The following is a 21,123-nucleotide window of genomic DNA, read 5'->3' as shown; positions in this document are numbered from 1 at the left end:
GCACAATGGGACAATAATTTAATAATAATAATAATATTTTTTTAGAAATCCTTTTTTTTTTGCGGAGTCCAGCTTTCTCGCCTAAGCCAGAATGATGAACATAGCTGCCTGTAGTCTCTTGGGATTCTACGTCGTGCATCACCGAAGGCTTTGGGGCAATATACAGCACGTGTGCATCATCAGGGGGCCGGCTGCAAAAACCAGGAAGAGACTGACCGTCCTCCCCAATGATGTAAGAGAATAAGATGGTGGTGTGGGATTGTGTGGGTAGCAAGGAAGCAAGAAGCACTGCAATGCTGGATTTGCTGCATGAGTATAATAAAGGACAATCCAGAAAAAAAATTAAGAGGGGTTTGAAAAAAAAAAAGGGGGGGGGGTGAAGTTCCTCTTTAATTTGGTGCACTTCCCTACAGTATTTCCTCCCAGCCACTAGATTGTCATTAGATCTTCAGGTTGAATGATGGCCATCGTCACCCAACTCACTTCCACTGAGTCCAGGTGCCATTCCACAGCCTGGACCCAGAGTCCTTCTACACAGCGCTCACTCTTCATTACATGGGTACCACTCAGTCCAGGGACAAAGTTGCCTAGCCCCACTGCCATAGAAGATAAAAGACTTGAGACAACAATGGACTGGCCAAAAGACCCCTGGAACGTAAGGAAGGTACTATGAGGATGAGTATTAGACATGTGCACTACTGAAAAATTTGTTTTGTTTTGTTCATTTTTTTTTTTTTCTCTGTTTTATCGGATCATTCGCTATGATTGGCATTCATTACTTCTGATCATTTGTAACTTCGGATGCATTCGTATTCGTTACCTTCCATTTGTTTAAATGTGGCATTCGTTACTTCAGATAATTCGTAACTTCAGATACATTCATATTCATTTCGTTCCATTAGTTTAGATGCAGCATTCGTTACTTCAGATAATTTGTAACTTTGGATGCATTGTATTAGTATAGTTCCATTCCTTTAGATGCGGCATTCGTTACTTCGGATAATTCATATTCGTTATGTTCCATTTGTTTAGATACGGCATTTGTTACTTCGGATAATTTGTTACTTCGGATGCATTCGTATTCGTCACGTTCCATTTGTTTAGATACGGCATTCGTTACTTCGGGCTCGGAAATAGTGTATGCCTAATTAGAAATGAATAAATAATTTATCTCTCACTCTCTGTGTCACATGAGACTCACAAAACAATGCCACTGGCCCACCACACCCTGTCTGGATGCTGGATGGAATGCAGTCTGACACAGAAACACACAAGGGAATAAGGGACAAGCTTATTGGCCAGAGATAACACGCTACAACTTGCAATCCGAAAATCGAATGAATCTGAATATATCCAAATAAAATATGAATACAAATGCATCCGTCAATTATTTCTTTATATTCAGCAATAACGAATAGTCGGAAAGAACGAAAATACCAAAAACAAAATTATCCAAATGTTATCGATTCATTAAACTCGTGGGTTGAATCATTTTTCTTTCTTTTGTATTTTTGTTCTTTCAGATTTTCGTTGTTTCTGACAATTCGTTTTTGTACTAACTCAAAAGAGTCTTTCGTTCATTCGGATGCTCCCCAATGAACGAATATGCCCAATTTCGTCCAAAAATGAATTCATAACGAAACGAATTGTCTAATGAGTATTGTTCATAAAAAGGAAGAAGTAGATTTTCCATAAATCGGTACAGGGTTATATTTAGAGATAAGCGATTGGATATGCAGACTGGGGAATTAATTTTAACTTAGAGAAGTGCAAACTTGTTCAGAGCACCATCTGTGAGCGGGTTTTTAATAAAGTTTTGAACAAAACTTAAGCAGTTAAAAAATTATTTTGGCTCTTTTTTTTTTGGCAACCATGTCTGTCAATAAAATTCTCATTACTTCTGCCTGTTAACAAAATAAACAGTATCAAAGATTCGGCAGGTCAGAGAGCGAGCGAAGTCCTTATTTATTTTAAAAGACACTTTTATTAAAAATAAGCAGCAGTTTGATTTGACTCTGCATGTGTGAAACCTGTGAGCCTATATATGTGTATGTTTACCTTACAGGGGTGCCGGAGCAAACTGTTTATTTGTGCCTAAGCTGCTCCAATGCAAATGAAGATTTCATTGGCTGCTCAACCCACTTCCAATGAATGAAGGTAGTAAATGTTCCTGATAGATTCAGCTTTGTGCCTTGTATAGTCACACCAATGGCCATGAAGGGTGGGAGTGGGGTCAGTGAAGGTCCCGAACACAAAGGCACACATTGGTCCTCCAAGGATTCTTTTTTCTTGACATGGTTAAATTGATGAAGACAAATGTTAAATAACAAAGAAGTTTGACTCCATTTGCCACCCTAGTTCTGGCTTGTGTTGAAGACTAAATTGCCTCATCCCAATCCCCCAACCACCTTCTCCCCATCCCAATCCCCCAACCACCTTCCCCCCCATCCCAATCCCCAACCACCTCCCCCCCATCCCAATCCCCCAACCACCTTCCCCCCCATCCCAATCCCCCAACCACCTTCCCCCCCATCCCAATCCCCCAACCCCCCCCCCATCCCAATCCCCCAACCACCTTCCCCCCCCATCCCAATCCCCAACCACCTCCCCCCCATCCCAATCCCCCAACCACCTCCCCCCCATCCCAATCCCCCAACCACCTTCTCCCCCCCCTCCCAATCCCCCACCCATCCCAATCCCCCAATTACCTTCCCACCCCCCATCCCAATCCCCCAACCACCTTCTCCCCCCCATCCCAGTCCCTCAACCACCTTCCCAATCCCCCAACCCCCCCCCCCCCATCCCAATCCCCCAACCACCCCCCCCCCCCAAAAAAAAAGTCAGATTTCTTTGCATTGTCATTTCTTTGTATTTGTTTGATCGATTACAAAACAGAGAGGGAAAGATGACAATTCTTACTCCTAAAATATTATTGAATATTATGAATGCTCTTGTTTAAAGTAGAAGTTCACCATAACACTAAAATTCCTGCATCTACAGACATCCACAATCTAACACTAACCTATCTAGCCATGTAAAGAAGAAATCAGTATACATATCGTTGTTAAAGCCCATTCGACCCAATCCCAGGCTGAGCTGTCAACCGCGGCTTCGCTGTGGAGGCGGGGGCAGAGGACACCAAAAATGGAAGCCCCATAGTAAGTCTATGAGTGACGTCACTTCCCATTAATTTTATAGCTGTTGTCGGCCGTGTCCTCTGCAGAGTTTCCGCTGCCGGGGACCGGATCAGATCGGCTTAAAAAAAGGTAAGTATACTGATTTCTTCTTTACAGGGTTAGATCGTGGAGGTCTATGGATGTAGAGATTTTAGTGTTCGAGTGGACTTTTCTCTTAATTGCCAGTACTCTCTGGTATATATTAGAATGGATTAGATCAAATCAGATCAGATTAAATTCTTTATTATAATTGCATTCAATACACTGAAATTTTACATAGAAGCTGTCTGACGACAGCAGTAAATACATACATACTGTATACTTATCCACACATACATACTGTATATACAGTATATGTGCCAATATATTAAAAAAGAATAGCGCGCAAATGCAAAAGAAATTACTACCAAATCTGAAGAGAGTCCATAAATAAAAATGGGGGTTTGGTCCTACACTATCCATGAAAAAGAGATGAATCCAGCCCTTCTAACCCTTTAGTGCATTTGCACATTTTTCCCAGCAAGGAGTGTTGTCTCCAAGGGTTAGAAGGGCTGGATTCATCTCTTTTTCATGGATAGTGTAGGACCCACTGATAATGGGGTACTTTGACGCAGTAGTGGGCTTGAGCACGATATGGCCATATGGTGGGACCAAACCCCCATTTTTATTTATGGACTCTCTTCAGATTTGGTAGTAATTTCTTTTGCATTTGCGCGCTATTCTTTTTTAATATACATGTCTTTTGGTTCATAGCTGCAGCAGCTTTGGAAATACATGGGTATGCTCCCCCAAATTTTTTGCCTGTTTATTATGTATTCGGTCTGACCAGACTATCGAGGTTGAGCAGCCCTCCCCACCCCCCACATACACCTGTACTCAATCAGTGTCCACCATCAATTGGATATAGGAGGAGTCCCCTGTAGTGCATTTGCACATTTTTCCCAGCAAGGAGTTTTATCTCCAAGGGTTAGAAAGGTTGGATTCATCTCTTTTTCATGGATAGTGTAGGACCCACTGATAATGGGGTACTTTGACGCAGTAGTGGGCTTGAGCACGATATGGCCATATGGTGGGACCAAACCCCCATTTTTATTTATGGACTCTCTTCAGATTTGGTAGTAATTTCTTTTGCATTTGCGCGCTATTCTTTTTTAATATACATGTCTTTTGGTTCATAGCTGCAGCAGCTTTGGAAATACATGGGTATGCTCCCCCAAATTTTTTGCCTGTTTATTATGTATTTGGTCTGACCAGACTATCGAGGTTGAGCAGCCCTCCCCACCCCCCACATACACCTGTACTCACTCAGTGTCCACCATCAATTGGATATAGGAGGAGTCCCCTGTAGTGCATTTGCACATTTTTCCCAGCAAGGAGTTTTATCTCCAAGGGTTAGAAAGGTTGGATTCATCTCTTTTTCATGGATAGTGTAGGACCCACTGATAATGGGGTACTTTGACGCAGTAGTGGGCTTGAGCACGATATGGCCATATGGTGGGACCAAACCCCCATTTTTATTTATGGACTCTCTTCAGATTTGGTAGTAATTTCTTTTGCATATGCGCGCTATTCTTTTTTAATATACATGTCTTTTGGTTCATAGCTGCAGCAGCTTTGGAAATACATGGGTATGCTCCCCCAAATTTTTTACCCAAATGAAATTGACATCCTTTTTTTTCCCACAAACAGAGCTTTCTTTTGGTGGTATTTGATCACCTGTGCGAGTTTTTGATCATGTGCTATAAACAAAAAAAGTGCAACAATTTTGCAAAAATAACAATATTTTTCACATTTTTTATATGAAATTCCCCAAAAATTTTTTTTTAACATTTTAGCCCAATTTGTTTTCTGCTACATATGTTTGGTAAAAAAATCTCAATAAGCGTATTTTGATTGGTTTGCGCAAAAGTTATTGCGTTTACTAACTAAGGGAAAGATTTTTGTCATTTTTATATTTTTTTTTTAAGGAGTAATGGCGGTGATCTGGGATTTTTTTTGCGGGACTGCGACATTGCGGCGGACAGATCGGACCCTTGACTGACATTTTTGACACTTTTGGGGGGGATCAGTGACATTACTACAGTAATCAGTGCTATATATATGCACTGTTACTGTAAAAATGACACTGGCAGGGAAGGGGTTAACTTTATTGGAGAAGGAGGGGTTAAGTGTGTCCCTAGGGGCGTGCTTCTAACTGTGAAGGGATGTGGCTGTTTTTGTAACTACAGAGATATACGATCCTGCATAGCAGGACCGTATGATCTCTGCACTTACACAGGGGAGAATGACAGGCGGCTTTGTTTACATTAGCTGCCTGCCTTTCTCCCTCTGTAACGGACGATCGCGAGTGACCGGCGGACATCGGGTCCGCCGGTCACACGCACAGAAGTATCCGTGAACGAGCGGTGGCGGGAGCGTGCCTCCGGCAGCGCGCGCTCGCCCCCTAGAGCCTCACAGGCTAGTGACGTACCCCTACGTCACTTTGCCTGTGAGGGGCTGACTGCCGCTGTATATAGTCGTACGGCAGTCGGCAAGTGGTTAAATTGTATTTCTTCCTATAAAATTGCATTTGAAAGGCTGCTGTGTAAATACAGTGTGACATAAAATATTGCAACAATAGCCATTTTATTCTCTAGGGTCTCTGCTAAAAAATATATATATAATTAGGGTTGAGCGGACACCTAGATGTCCGTGTTCGACGGGTTCGGCCGAACTTTAAAAAAAAGTCCGGGTCCGTGTCCCGGACTTTTACCGAACTTTTCCCGGACACCGAACCCCATTGAAGTCAATGGGGACCCGAACTTTAAGGCACTAAAATGGCTCTAAAACACCAATGGAAAGGGCTAGAGTGCTGCAAATGGCAGCAAAACGTAGTTAAGAGCATGGCAAGTGCTCTGCAAACAAATGTGGATAGGGAAATAACTTAAAACAACAAAAAAAAAACAGAAAAATAAAACAATGTTCTTCATCTCTGAAGGACGAGGCCCATATGGAGTAGGAGGGAGGTTGAGGTGGTGGTGGATGTGGCGGTGTCATAGACGTGCGCACAGGGTGTGCCTGGTGTACCTGGGCACACCCTAATCACCTAGGGCACATAGCATTATCGCTCTGTTTGCCAGTGAGGAGATGGGAAAGATCTCCCTCGCACCTGCTCTGCTCTATTTCTCTTTGCCAGCAGGGAGAGTAATGTATCCGGGCCATGTACATGTAGGCAAACACATGCATGTGTATTTCAACTTTGGGGTGCACACCCTAATGCAATAGGCTGCGCACACCTATGGGCGGTGTAGGTGGAAGCGGCGGTGGAGGAGGACCAGGGCCGGATTAAGAGCATCATGGTCTTGGTGCTGAGGATTTTGAAGGGCCTTAAGGGCCGTGCCTTGGCATGCACCCAGAGGAGGAAGGGTGCAGCCATGCATGCCTAATTCAACATGGGATGCTGTCTCTGAAGCCCATAAACACATCCATGCATCGGCAACTGTCCCTCCTTGTCCGGCCTTCGCGCTGTGTGGGGAGGTTCTGAGGGTGCTGCCTGGGGAAGCGAGCATAGAAGCCAGACTTCTGTGTTTACAAGTGACAGAAGAGCGGTCACAGTGAATATGGCCAACCCGGGGCCTATATAAAAGGTAGGGGCCTGCATGGAGCTGCAGCTCCAATAGCCCCTACGTTAATCTGGCCCTGAGGAGGAGGACGAGGTAGCCAACACTGCTTCTTTTCACAAATTTTAAATGAGGGTACACCCCAAAAGAGTGAGAAAGAGCAAAAATGGAACAATGGCTGGGTAAGGTCGGTATCCATTGCTATTCTGCACAAGGTACGGAAAAGTCCCGTGGGATCCATGCCTGGTTCATTTTAATGAGCTTGTCCACATTGTCTCTGGACAGGCGGCTGCGCTTGTCTGTTATAACACCCCCAGCCGTGCTAAATACCCGTTCAGATAATACACTGGCTGCAGGGCACGCCAGCACCTCCAAGGCGTAAAGGGCAAGCTCAGGCCATGTGCCCAATTTGGAGACCCAGAAGTTGAAGGGGGCAGACCCCTCATTCACTACATGTAGGCGTGTGCACACATACTGCTCCACCATGTTGGTAAAATGCTGCCTCCTGCTAAGACGTTCCATCTGAGCTGCTGGTGCTGCTGTTTGTTGTGGCGTGCTGACAAAGCTTTTCCACATTTCTGCCATGCTAACCCTGCCTTCTGAGGTGCTGGCGGTGCCCTGGTTGAGTTGGCGACCTCCTCCTCCTCTGCCTTGTGCTTCCACTGTGGCCCCGCTGTCAGATGGGAATGCCAGCAGCATCGCGTCTACCAGCGTGCGCTTGTACTCGCGCATCTTGTGATCGCGCTCCAGTGAGTGAATTAAGGACGGTACGTTGTCCTTGTAACGGGGATCCAGCAGCGTGGCCACCCAGAAATCGGCACAAGTTAGAATGTCTGCAACTCGGCGGTCGTTGTGGAGACACTGCAGCATGTAATCGCTCATGTGTGCCAGGCTGCCCAGAGGCGACGAAAGGCTGTCCTCTGTGGGAGGTGTATCGTCCGTGTCCTCTGTATCCCCCCAGCCACGCACCAGTGATGGCCATGAGCTGGCCTGGGTGCCACCCTGCTGTGAACATGGTTCCATCTCCTCCTCCAGCTCCTCCAGCTCCTCCTCCTCCTCATCCTCCTCATCCTCCAGAACTGTGCCCCTGCTGGACAATTGTGTCCCTGGCGTTTGTGTGTGCAGGAACCCACCCTCGGAGCCCCTTGTGAATGACTGCCCTGAAAGCCTTGGAAATGTTACCTCTTCATCCTCCTCCTCCTCCTCATCCTGTGCCACATCCTCTTCCATCATCGCCCGAATTGTTTTTTCAAGGAGGCATAGAAGTGGGATAGTTAAGCTGAGAACGGCGTCATTGCCACTGGCCATGTTGGTGGAGTACTCAAAACAGCGCAACAAGGCACACAGGTCTCGCATGGAGGCCCAGTTATTGGTGGTGAAGTGGTGCTGTTCCGCAGAGCGACTCACGCGTGCGTGCTGCAGCTGAAACTCCACTATGGCCTGCTGCTGCTCGCACAGTCTTTCCAGCATGTGCAAGGTGGAGTTCCACCTTGTGGGCACGTCACATATGAGGCGGTGAGCGGGAAGGCCGAAGTTACGCTGCAGCGCTGTCAGGCGAGCAGCAGCAGGGTGAGAACGCCGAAAGTGCGCACAAACGGCCCGCACTTTCTGCAGCAGCTCTGACATATCGGGGTAGTTTTTAAGGAACCTCTGCACCACCAAATTCAGCACATGCGCCAGGCAAGGGATGTGCGTCAAACCGGCTAGGCCCAGAGCTGCTATGAGATTTCTCCCGTTATCGCACACCACCAGGCCGGGCTTGAGGCTCGCTGGCAGCAACCACTCATTTGTCTGCTGTTCCATGCTCCTCCACAACTCCTGCGCGGTGTGTGGTTTGTCCCCCAAACAGGCAAGTTGTAAAACTGCCTGCTGTCGTTTACCCCTGGCTGTGCTGAAGTTGGTGGTGAAGGTGTTACGCTGTCCGGATGAGGAGGCGGTAGAGGATGAGGAAGCGGAGTAGGAGGAGTTAGGAACAGGAGGCAAACTGAAGCGCCCTGCAATCCTCGGTGGTGGAAGGACATGCGCCAAATTGCTATCCGCCTCAGGCCCATCCGCCACTGCATTTACCCAGTGTGCCGTTAGGGAGATATAACGCCCCTGACCGTGCTTACTGGTCCACGTATCGGTAGTTAGGTGGACCTTGGCACAGATGGCGTTGCGCAGTGCACACCTGATTTTTTCCCCCACTTGGTTGTGCAGGGAAGGGATGGCTTGCCTGGAAAAGTAGTGGCGGCTGGGCACGACGTACTGTGGGACAGCCACCGACATAAGGTTTTGAAAACTGTGCGTCTCCACCAGACGGAATGACAGCATTTCAAAGGCCAATAATTTTGAAATGCTGGCATTCAGGGCCAGGGATCGCGGGTGGGTAGGGGGGTACTTCCTCTTCCTCTCAAGTGTTTGGGAGATGGAAAGCTGAACGCTTCCATGGGACATTGTGGAGATGGTTGTTGGTGACCCAGGTGGTGGTGATGCTGACAGATCGTCTGTTTGCGGGGTGGCAGGTGCCGGTATCACTACAGATGTGGCTGGAGCGGCCGAGACTGCAGCAGAAGAGAAAGCAGGATGAGCCAGAGACGTTTCTTGGTTTTGAAGGTGTGTACTCCACTGCAGCTCGTGCTTTGCACTTAGATGCCTGATCATGCAGGTTGTGCTCAGGTTGAGAAGGTTTATGCCTCGCTTCAAGCTCTGATTGCACAGGGTGCAAACCACTCGTGTCCTGTCATCAGCACATTTTCTAAAGAACTTCCACGCTAGAGAACTCCTTTGAGCTGACTTTGGTGCGCTCATTCCCTTGCTGCGTTGGGCAGTAGCGGGCGTAGTGTCTAGGGCACGGCCGCTCCGCTTCTGCACCCTGCTCCCTCTTCTGCTGTGCTGGTGGCTCTGTGCGACCACCGCCTCTTCCTCCAAACTACTCAGGTCACCTGCATGACGTTCATTCCATGTGGGGTCGAGGACCTCATCGTCCTCCACATCATCTTCCACCCAGTCTTCACCCCTGCCCTCCTTGTCGGTCTCCACAATGCTGAACGCCGCAGCAGTTGGCACCTGCGTTTCGTCATCATCGGAGACGTGCTGCGATGATCCTTGCATGTACTCATCTTGAGAAATAAGTGGTTGGGCATCGCTGCACTCAATCTCTTCCACTTCTGGGGCAGGGCTAGGTGGATGGCCCTGGGAAACCCTGCTGACAGAGTCATCAAAAAGAAGAAGATACTGCTGTATGGCTTGGGGCTCAGACTGCTTGCCTGATTTGCAAGGGGGTGAGGTGAAAGACGGTTGGACATCGGCTGCAGGTGCCAACTGTGACCTTTCTGCAGTAGACTGGGTGGGAGACAATGTGAAGGAACTGGAGGCACTGTCAGCAGCAAACCAATCTACTATCGCCTCCACTTGTTCTGGCCTCATCACTTCTAGGGGCGTATGATGCCCTACCAAATACTGATGCAGGTTCTGTCGCCTACTCACACTTGAGGAAGGTGTTTCACTTGTGCGTGTAGCTGGCACAGATCGACCACGTCCTCTCCTTGCAACAGGAGCTCTAGCAGCAGCACCACCACGACCCAGGCCACGGCCCCTATTTGACGCTCTCCTCATATTTCTGAAATTTAAGATCTTGCCCTAGAAAGGTCTTTATTGAATAGCGGAACAAAAGAACAACAGTATCGCACGGGTGTATCTCACAGTCAAATATGCAAACTATGCCGCAATTTAATGTTTTTTACACCAAAAGGGTGTGTATTGAATAGCGGAATAGGATAAAAAACTGTGTATCTCACACGTACAAACACAGACTAGGCCCGATTAAATTTTTTCCTACCCTAAAGGGAGGATGAGGAAGAGGAGTATGGAACAGGCAGCACCCTCAAATCTTCAGAAGTATGAGATGAACCCCAAAAACTTGGAAAGGTGGATCTCACACGTACCGACACAGACTATTCCGCAATTTAATAGAGCCACAAAGGTTTTTATTGAATAGCGGAATAGGAAATATGATCAAAAAAAAGTATATGTTTTTCACACGTACAGAAGCACACTAGGCCCCAATTACTATTGTTTGTACACCTAAAAGGATGGATGAGGAGGAGGAGGAGTATAGAACAGGCAGCACCCTCAAAGCTTCAGAAGTGTGAGATGAACCCCAAAAACTTGGAAAGGTGGATCTCACACGTACCGACACAGACTATTCCGCAATTTAATTGAGCCCCAAAGGTTTTTATTGAATAGCGGAATAGGAAATATGATCAAAAAAAAGTGTATGTTTTTCACACGTACAGAAGCACACTAGGCCCCAATTACTATTGTTTGTACACCTAAAAGGATGGATGAGGAAGAGGAGGAGGAGGAGTATATAACAGGCAGCACCCTCAAAGCTTCAGAAGTATGAGATGAACCCCAAAAACTTGGAAAGGTGGATCTCACACGTACCGACACAGACTATTCCGCAATTTAATTGAGCCCCAAAGGTTTTTATTGAATAGCGGAATAGGAAATATGATAAAAAAAAAGTGTATGTTTTTCACACGTACAGAAGCACACTAGGCCCCAATTACTATTGTTTGTACACCTAAAAGGATGGATGAGGAAGAGGAGGAGGAGGAGTATAGAACAGGCAGCACCCTCAAATCTTCAGAAGTATGAGATGAACCCCAAAAACTTGGAAAGGTGGATCTCACACGTACCGACACAGACTATTCCGCAATTTAATTGAGCCACAAAGGTTTTTATTGAATAGCGGAATAGGAAATATGATCAAAAAAAAGTATATGTTTTTCACACGTACAGAAGCACACTAGGCCCCAATTACTATTGTTTGTACACCTAAAAGGATGGATGAGGAGGAGGAGGAGTATAGAACAGGCAGCACCCTCAAAGCTTCAGAAGTGTGAGATGAACCCCAAAAACTTGGAAAGGTGGATCTCACACGTACCGACACAGACTATTCCGCAATTTAATTGAGCCCCAAAGGTTTTTATTGAATAGCGGAATAGGAAATATGATCAAAAAAAAAGTGTATGTTTTTCACACGTACAGAAGCACACTAGGCCCCAATTACTATTGTTTGTACACCTAAAAGGATGGATGAGGAGGAGGAGGAGGAGGAGTATAGAACAGGCAGCACCCTCAAAGCTTCAGAAGTATGAGATGAACCCCAAAAACTTGGAAAGGTGGATCTCACACGTACAGACACAGACTATTCCGCAATTTAATTGAGCCCCAAAGGTTTTTATTGAATAGCGGAATAGGAAATATGATCAAAAAAAAGTGTATGTTTTTCACACGTACAGAAGCACACTAGGCCCCAATTACTATTGTTTGTACACCTAAAAGGATGGATGAGGAGGAGGAGGAGGAGGAGTATAGAACAGGCAGCACCCTCAAAGCTTCAGAAGTATGAGATGAACCCCAAAAACTTGGAAAGGTGGATCTCACACGTACCGACACAGACTATTCCGCAATTTAATTGAGCCCCAAAGGTTTTTATTAAATAGCGGAATAGGAAATATGATAAAAAAAAAGTGTATGTTTTTCACACGTACAGAAGCACACTAGGCCCCAATTACTATTGTTTGTACACCTAAAAGGATGGATGAGGAAGAGGAGGAGGAGGAGTATAGAACAGGCAGCACCCTCAAAGCTTCAGAAGTATGAGATGAACCCCAAAAACTTGGAAAGGTGGATCTCACACGTACAGACACAGACTATTCCGCAATTTAATTGAGCCCCAAAGGTTTTTATTGAATAGCGGAATAGGAAATATGATCAAAAAAAAGTGTATGTTTTTCACACGTACAGAAGCACACTAGGCCCCAATTACTATTGTTTGTACACCTAAAAGGATGGATGAGGAAGAGGAGGAGGAGGAGTATAGAACAGGCAGCACCCTCAAAGCTTCAGAAGTATGAGATGAACCCCAAAAACTTGGAAAGGTGGATCTCACACGTACCGACACAGACTATTCCGCAATTTAATTGAGCCCCAAAGGTTTTTATTGAATAGCGGAATAGGAAATATGATCAAAAAAAAGTGTATGTTTTTCACACGTACAGAAGCACACTAGGCCCCAATTACTATTGTTTGTACACCTAAAAGGATGGATGAGGAAGAGGAGGAGGAGGAGTATAGAACAGGCAGCACCCTCAAAGCTTCAGAAGTATGAGATGAACCCCAAAAACTTGGAAAGGTGGATCTCACACGTACCGACACAGACTATTCCGCAATTTAATTGAGCCCCAAAGGTTTTTATTGAATATGGATGAGGAGGAGGAGGAGGAGGAGGAGGAGTATAGAACAGGCAGCACCCTCAAAGCTTCAGAAGTATGAGATTGTGTTCACTGTACCCCACAAAGATTGTTTTCACTGTACCCCACAAAGATTGTGTTCACTGTACCCCACAAAGGTTTTGTTCACTGCACCCCACAAAGATTGTGTTCACTGTACCCCACAAAGGTTTTGTTCACTGCACCCCACAAAGATTGTGTTCACTGCACCCCACAAAGATTGTGTTCACTGTACCCCACAAAGGTTTTGTTCACTGCACCCCACAAAGATTGTGTTCACTGTACCCCACAAAGGTTTTGTTCACTGCACCCCACAAAGATTGTGTTCACTGTACCCCACAAAGGTTGTGTTCACTGCACCCCACAAAGGTTTTGTTCACTGCACCCCACAAAGATTGTGTTCACTGCACCCCACAAAGATTGTGTTCACTGTACCCCACAAAGGTTTTGTTCACTGCACCCCACAAAGATTGTGTTCACTGTACCCCACAAAGATTGTGTTCACTGCACTCCAAAAGGATTGTCTTCACTGCACCCCACAAAGATTGTGTTCACTGTACCCCACAAAGGTTTTGTTCACTGCACCCCACAAAGATTGTGTTCACTGTACCCCACAAAGGTTTTGTTCACTGCACCCCACAAAGATTGTGTTCACTGTACCCCCCAAAGATTTTGTTCACTGCACCCCACAAGGATTGTCTTCACTGCACCCCACAAGGATTGTCTTCACTGCACCCCACACGGATTGTCTTCACTGCACCCCACAAAGATTGTGTTCACTGTACCCCACAAAGATTTTGTTCACTGCACCCCACAAAGATTGTGTTCACTGTACCCCACAAAGATTTTGTTCACTGCACTCCAAAAGGATTGTCTTCACTGCACCCCACAAAGATTGTGTTCACTGTACCCCACAAAGGTTTTGTTCACTGCACCCCACAAAGATTGTGTTCACTGTACCCCACAAAGGTTTTGTTCACTGCACCCCACAAAGATTGTGTTCACTGTACCCCACAAAGATTGTGTTCACTGTACCCCACAAAGGTTTTGTTCACTGCACCCCACAAAGATTGTGTTCACTGTACCCCACAAAGGTTGTGTTCACTGCACCCCACAAAGATTGTGTTCACTGCACCCCACAAAGATTGTGTTCACTGTACCCCACAAAGGTTTTGTTCACTGCACCCCACAAAGATTGTGTTCACTGTACCCCACAAAGATTGTGTTCACTGCACTCCAAAAGGATTGTCTTCACTGCACCCCACAAAGATTGTGTTCACTGTACCCCACAAAGGTTTTGTTCACTGCACCCCACAAAGATTGTGTTCACTGTACCCCACAAAGGTTTTGTTCACTGCACCCCACAAAGATTGTGTTCACTGTACCCCCCAAAGATTTTGTTCACTGCACCCCACAAGGATTGTCTTCACTGAACCCCACAAGGATTGTCTTCACTGCACCCCACAAAGATTGTGTTCACTGCACCCCACAAAGGTTTTGTTCACTGCACCCCACAAAGATTGTGTTCACTGTACCCCCCCCAAAGATTTTGTTCACTGCACCCCACAAGGATTGTCTTCTCTGCACCCCACAAAGATTGTGTTCACTGTACCCCCCAAAGATTTTGTTCACTGCACCCCACAAGGATTGTCTTCACTGCACCCCACAAGGATTGTCTTCACTGCACCCCACAAAGATTGTGTTCACTGTACCCCCACAAAGGTTTTGTTCACTGCACCCCACAAAGATTTTGTTCACTGCACTCCAAAAGGATTGTGTTCACTGCACCCCAAAAAGATTGTGTTCACTGCAGCCCACACACAGAAAAATGGATGTGGATCACTGACACCTGCCTATCTCCTATCCCACACCACACAGCAATATCGATTGTAGTTTGTAGAACACACTTTCCCTAAAATTCAGCAGACTCTGTCCCTAACAGGATTGAGAAGAGATCGTAGATCAGGAGAACTAAGTGCAGACCCCACCCCACACAGCAATATCGATTGTAGTTTGTAGAACACACTGACCCTATAATTCAGCAGACTCTATCCCTAAAATGCCTACAACTCGCCCTGCCTAAACACTCCGACCTGTCCCTCAATTCTATCCGGACACAAATGTTTTTTTCCTGCCTATCTTTCCCTAATCAGCAGCCAGCACGTTGATGTGTGCTCTGTCCCTGATCTAAGCAGCATAATGACGCCGCTGCGGCTGCCTCGAACTTATAAAGACTTGGTCACATGCTTCAGACGGCCAATCACAGCTACTGAGACATTTGCCGGCATGGCTGGGATGGCTTAAGGCACACCAATTAAACGATTGTTGATTGGCTGTTGAAAGCCCGCCATGAAAAGAGCGCCAAAGCATGCAAAACCCGGAAATAAAACGACCGAACACGGATTTTTACCCGAATATACAGTAAAGTGTCCGTGTTCGTGTAACAAAAATCCAATTATTCGGTACGAACACGAATAATACAGTCCGTGTTCGCTCAACACTATATATAATGTTTGGGGGTTCTAATTAATTTTCTAGCAAAACTACTAATTTAAACTTGTAAACAAAAAGTTCCAGAAAAGCCTGAAGAAAAAAAAAAATGAACTGCAGGATGTGCACTGCATATTTGTACATACCCATTGTGCATACTGTTGAAGAAAACCAGAGAGATGAGTTTGCATGTTTTCATGCATACCCATTGTCCAAAATATGTAGCAGATATTGCATTAAAAAAAAAAAAAGATTTATTTTGGCTTTAAATAAAATATTTCACCTTTTCTTCATCCTTTATTGCCCCTCAGTGTTGTTTATCTACGACAGCCTCTTTGCCACCACTTTCTGGCCACATGCACTTCAGCGATGACTGCATGGCCTTCATCAGGGCAGGTTTCTTGATGGTGACAACAGAGGAACAGAGGACCGCGTCTGCATAATATGTGTTTAGATACCTACTTGTAGTCTCCATCTAAAGACTATATGAAAGGGTGTCAACACAGAAGCACATTTGCAAGAGTGTTGTCATCTTTGGAAAGGATGTGCATTTACAAGTGCCTATATATACAGTATATATATATATAGAAAGAAATGACACTTTGCTACAATGTAAAGTAGTGAGTGTACAGCTTGTATAACAGCGTAAGTTTGCTGTCCCCTCAAAATAACTCGACACACAGCCATTAATGTCTAAACTGCTGGCAACAAAAGTGAGTACACCCCTAAGTGAAAATGTCCCAATTGGGCACAATTAGCCATTTTTCCTCCTCGGTGTCATGTGACCTGTTAGTGTTACAAGGTCTCAGGTGTGAATGCGGAGCGGGTGTGTTAAATTTGGTGTCTTCGCTCTCACTCTCATACTGGTCACTGTTCAACATGGCATCTCATGGCAAAGAACTCTCTGAGGATTTAAAAAAGAATTGTTGCTCTACATAAAGATTGCCTAGGCTTTAAGAAGATTGCCAGGACCCTGAAACTGGGCTACAGCATGGTGGCCAAGACCATACAGTGGTTTAACAGGACAGGTTCCACTCAGAACAGGCCTCGCCATGGTCGACCAAAGAAATTGAGTGCAGGTGCTCAGCGTCATATCCAGAGGTTGTCTTTGGGAAATAGACGTATGAGTGCTGCCAGCATTTCTGCAGAGGTTGAAGGGGTGGGGGGTCAGCCTGTCAGTGCTCAGACCATACGCTCCACACTGCATCAAAGATGATGCACAAGAAAGCCTGCAAGGACATGGATTACTGGAACCATGTCCTGTGGTCTGATGAGACCAAGATAAACTTATTTGATTCAGATGGTGTCAAGCGTGTATGATGGCAACCAGGTGAGGAGTACAAAGACAAGTGTGTCTTGCCTACAGTCAAAAATGGTGGTCGGAGTGTCATGGTCTGGGGCTGCATGAGTGCTGCCATCATTGGGGAGCTATGGTTCATTGAGAGAACCATGAATGCCAACATGTACTGTGACATACTGAAACAGAGCATGATCCCCACCTTCGGAGATTGGGCCGCAGGGCAGTATTCCAACATGATAACGACCCCAAACACACCTCCAAGATGACCACTGCCTTGCTAAAGAAGCTGAGGGTAAAGGTGATGGACTGGCCAAGCATGTCTCCAGACCTAAACCCTATTGAGCATCTGTGGGGCATCCTCAAACCAAAGGTGGAGGAGCCCAAGGTCTCTAACATCCACCAGCTCCGTGATGTCGTCATGGATGAGTGGAAGAGGACTCCAGTGGCAACCTGTAAAGCTCTGGTGAATTCCATGCCCAAGAGGGTTAAGGCAGTGCTGGAAAATAATGACGGCCACACAAAATATTGACACTTTGGGCCCAATTTGGACATCTCCACTTTTAATTTTCCACACCAAGTTGGGGTGTACTCACTCAGTTCCACCACTTTTAGCTCAGGCCCTCTGCTCCCTGCTCACCACCATCTCTTGTAAACACAGAAGTCTGACTTCCTGTGCAGTATGGGGACAAAGGAGAGTGCTGACACCCCCACTGGATGATCTTCCTGCAAGTGAGAGAGGTGACACCATCTACAGTGTGAGAGGAGATACTAGAGAAGAAGAGGGATAAAAGTGAGATGTGAATGGGGGATGCAGAACTAAGCAGCTGTGAAAGAAGAATGAACTCTGCATTGTGTACGTAGCACACTCCTGAACTCTGCACTCTGTGTGTAACCTCACCAAACTCTGCATTCTGTACATTTTGCACTCCTGATACTTGATGCCCCTTTAAGACCCTCCTACTGTTCGTGAAATTTTGACCAGTTTATGGAGGGGGATTTTGGGGGGGGGGGGGTTCGTGGTTGAGTTCCTGCGCCTTTTTTTGAGAAAAAAAGCCCTTTATATATATATATATTTGTGTGTGTGTGTGTGTAGCACCCTCCTAGTATAAAGCAGGTTTCTAGGTGAATTTAGTTTGACTCCCCTGTAATCAGTGAAGAAGGGGTTGATTGTTTAGGGCTGCTCAGTGTTGTTCAGGGCTGCTCAGTGTTTTGCAGGCTGCTGCTCTGTTACTTCCCCCCTTCTACAGTATTCTAGAGTATTTTGGGACTCCAGCCAATCCCTGGGGATGTGTGACCAGAAGGTGGTGAGGGAGCCGATAAATAGTCTGGCTGGGGCCTGAGCAGAAAGCGCAGTGTTCCAGGGTCCAATCCTGTTGGAAGAGAACCCTGTGGAGGGGGTCAGCCCCAGGTGCAGGATCCTAGAGGAAGTCCTGAGGAAGACACCAAAGTCCCAGCTATGCTTAGCTTGGGGACCTTTTTGCAAACCTATGCCGGGGATGGACTTGGGTCTGGAGGAGCTCACAGGAAAGAGCCAAGAGGACGTTGATGGAAATTATGCCAGCTGTCCTTTTGTGGTGTGAGTCTGGATCTCCCTCTCTAGAAAGAGCCTAGTGGGTATCAAGCAGCAGGCAACTGATAATCCTGTGGCTATGAGAGTAGTTGACCCCAGTGCTGAGGAATGTGACTGTGTGCAGCTTTTTAACTCTGGAAGGAGTACAGGACACCAACAGCATCGAGATCCTGCAGGGCATTCAGCAGTAGTTGTACAGTGCGACAAACAGTTTTGTACAAGGCAGACAGAAATTGAGGAGTCCTTAAAGAGGTAGTTCAGTCATATTTTGAAAAATTAAAAGTCAGCAGCTACAAAAACTGTAGCTGCTCACTTTTAGTAAGAGGACACTCGCCTGTCCCCGGATCCAGTGGTGTCCTCACTCAGCCGGTCTCTTCACCGGGCTTCGGCCACCAACGCCAGCATACTAAGTGTGGGCAGCCGACTGTGTAAAAATAAAATGTAAGTGTTGCGCTCCCTCGGTTGGTTAATGTAATAGGACCTTTAAAATATAAAGTGCAAAAAATAGTGTCAGGTGCTTGTTATGAAATATTCATAAATACATATAAACAATAATGTAGCAAATCATATTCATCATCTCATTAATGTAAAGTGCAATAGAGCCAACCATCCATAAAAGTGCTCTGTGCAAAAACCTCCAATGGTGTGAAATAAATTGAATTAAAATTGATTCATATTAATTATGCATAAATCCATATAAGGTGCATATGTGCAAGAAGCAAAACATCAATAAAATAGTGTCAGTCTATCCATCGATCAAACAAATTCTTGATGAATAACAAAGTGCGTCCCTTTACCAGTGTGAGCAACTGGCACCACTGTGCTCTCTAGCCTCTCTCCTCAAAACAGCTTGCTAAAGGCATGTATTATAAGTATATCCTTCTGGAAGATCATACTCTTTTTTCACCACTAGATGTCCTCAGCTCATAGATTTCCACCAGTATTCCAGATCTGTTACTCGCTGCTGTTCCCAGGGATCAGATGGATCATCTCACATACGTTCATAAATGGGGGTATAAAGAAGGATACTCTCGTAGTGTAGTATATTAAATGATTTTATTCAATAAATGTAGCACACATTTACAGTTTATAGTAAAAGCATCCGGCAGTGGCTCACAAGTATTGCCTCCGTATAGGCACGAGCGTCGCTTCCGGTATTCTCAGACTCTGTCTCCGTCCACGCCCTGCGCGTTACGCCACTGTCACATGACTTCTTCAGTGGATGACGGAGGAGCGCATTTGATGTGTTTTATAGATGATTACAATCATTTAATGAACGCGGCCATTTTCTAAGGGCCTAAACGTGGACTCCATGGGAGATAGAGACACCATTTTTTTGTAGTCCATGAACAAAGACTTGATAATCTTTTTATCATAAGGAGTGATATAGAAATCTAACACTCATATACTATTAGGTGGTCAAAAGAAGCCAATCAATAAGATAGGAATATGAGTACCAGAGGGGGTGCATGTCCCTTAATCTTATCACATGAAACGCCCATGATTACAATAACGTAACATTTTAATTACCAAAAAGTTATAAAACAATGAAGAAAATAAATGAACAACAATAGAAAATGAAAATAATGGCTTTCACAGCAGCCTGCTCACTGTGCATGCACAAGCCACTCTGTGCCATCTGCTTTTCCCCCTAGCTTTCTGGGACCTGAGACATGTGAAAATGTGACATGAGAAAAGATTAGAGGAACTGAATTTATTCTCTCTTGAGAAGAGGAGATTTAGGGGGGATATGATCAACATGTATAAATACATAAGGGGTCCATATAGTGAACTTGGTGTTGAGTTGTTCACTTTAAGGTCAACACAGAGGACAAGGGGGCACTCTTTACATTTAGAGGAAAACAGATTTGGTCTCCAAATACGGAAAGGTTTCTTCACCGTAAGAGCTGTGAACATGTGGAATAGACTCCCTCCAGAGGTGGTTCTGGCTAGCTCACGAGATTGCTTTAAAAAAGGCCTGGATTCTTTCCTAGGTGTACATAATATAAGTGGGTACTAATATTTATAGGTAAAGTTGATCCAGGGAATATCCGATTGCCTCTCGGGGGATCAGGAAGGAATTTTTTTCCCCTGCTGTAGCAAATTGGATCATGCTTTGCTGGGGTTTATTTTCGCCTTCCTGTGGATCAACAGCGGGTATAGGATTGTGTATATGGGATTGTATGGTTGGGTTTTCATTACTGTTTTTTGTTTCTTTTGGTTGAACCGGATGTCTTTTTTCAACCTGACTAACTATGTAACTATATGTAACTATGTCCCAGAAGGCTACAGGGGAGGGGTTGAACTTCTCCTCAAGTTGCTGCAGTGATGTGACCGAAGTAGGGGAGTGGGTAACTGTCAACCAGGAGGAGAAGATCTTCCCCTTTTGAGTGAAGTTCCCCTTTAATTTATCCAGTTCTACAGTTTTCGGGATTTCCCATGCTCCCTCTCCCTATCCCAGTTCATTGTTCTAATAAAACCCTAAAAGAACCCCTAGCCTGTTTTCTGAGCCAGTGGAAAAACTAGGAAAATTTTGTGTGTCTGGCTGTGTGTGCATTAAGTGAAGAAATGGGGCTGTATTCACCAGTGGCTCCTACGTGCGCTACCCCTGCAAATGCATGAATTACTGCATCGATGCGGTGTGGCATGTGGCGCGTTAGCCTGTGGCACTGCTGAGGTGTTATGGAAGCCCAGGTTGCTTTGATAG

The sequence above is a fragment of the Pelophylax lessonae genome, assembly GCF_965119305.1.
Source record: "Pelophylax lessonae genome assembly, chromosome: 2".
Classification (NCBI taxonomy): Eukaryota; Metazoa; Chordata; class Amphibia; order Anura; family Ranidae; genus Pelophylax; species Pelophylax lessonae.
This window is presented reverse-complemented; position numbering follows the sequence as displayed.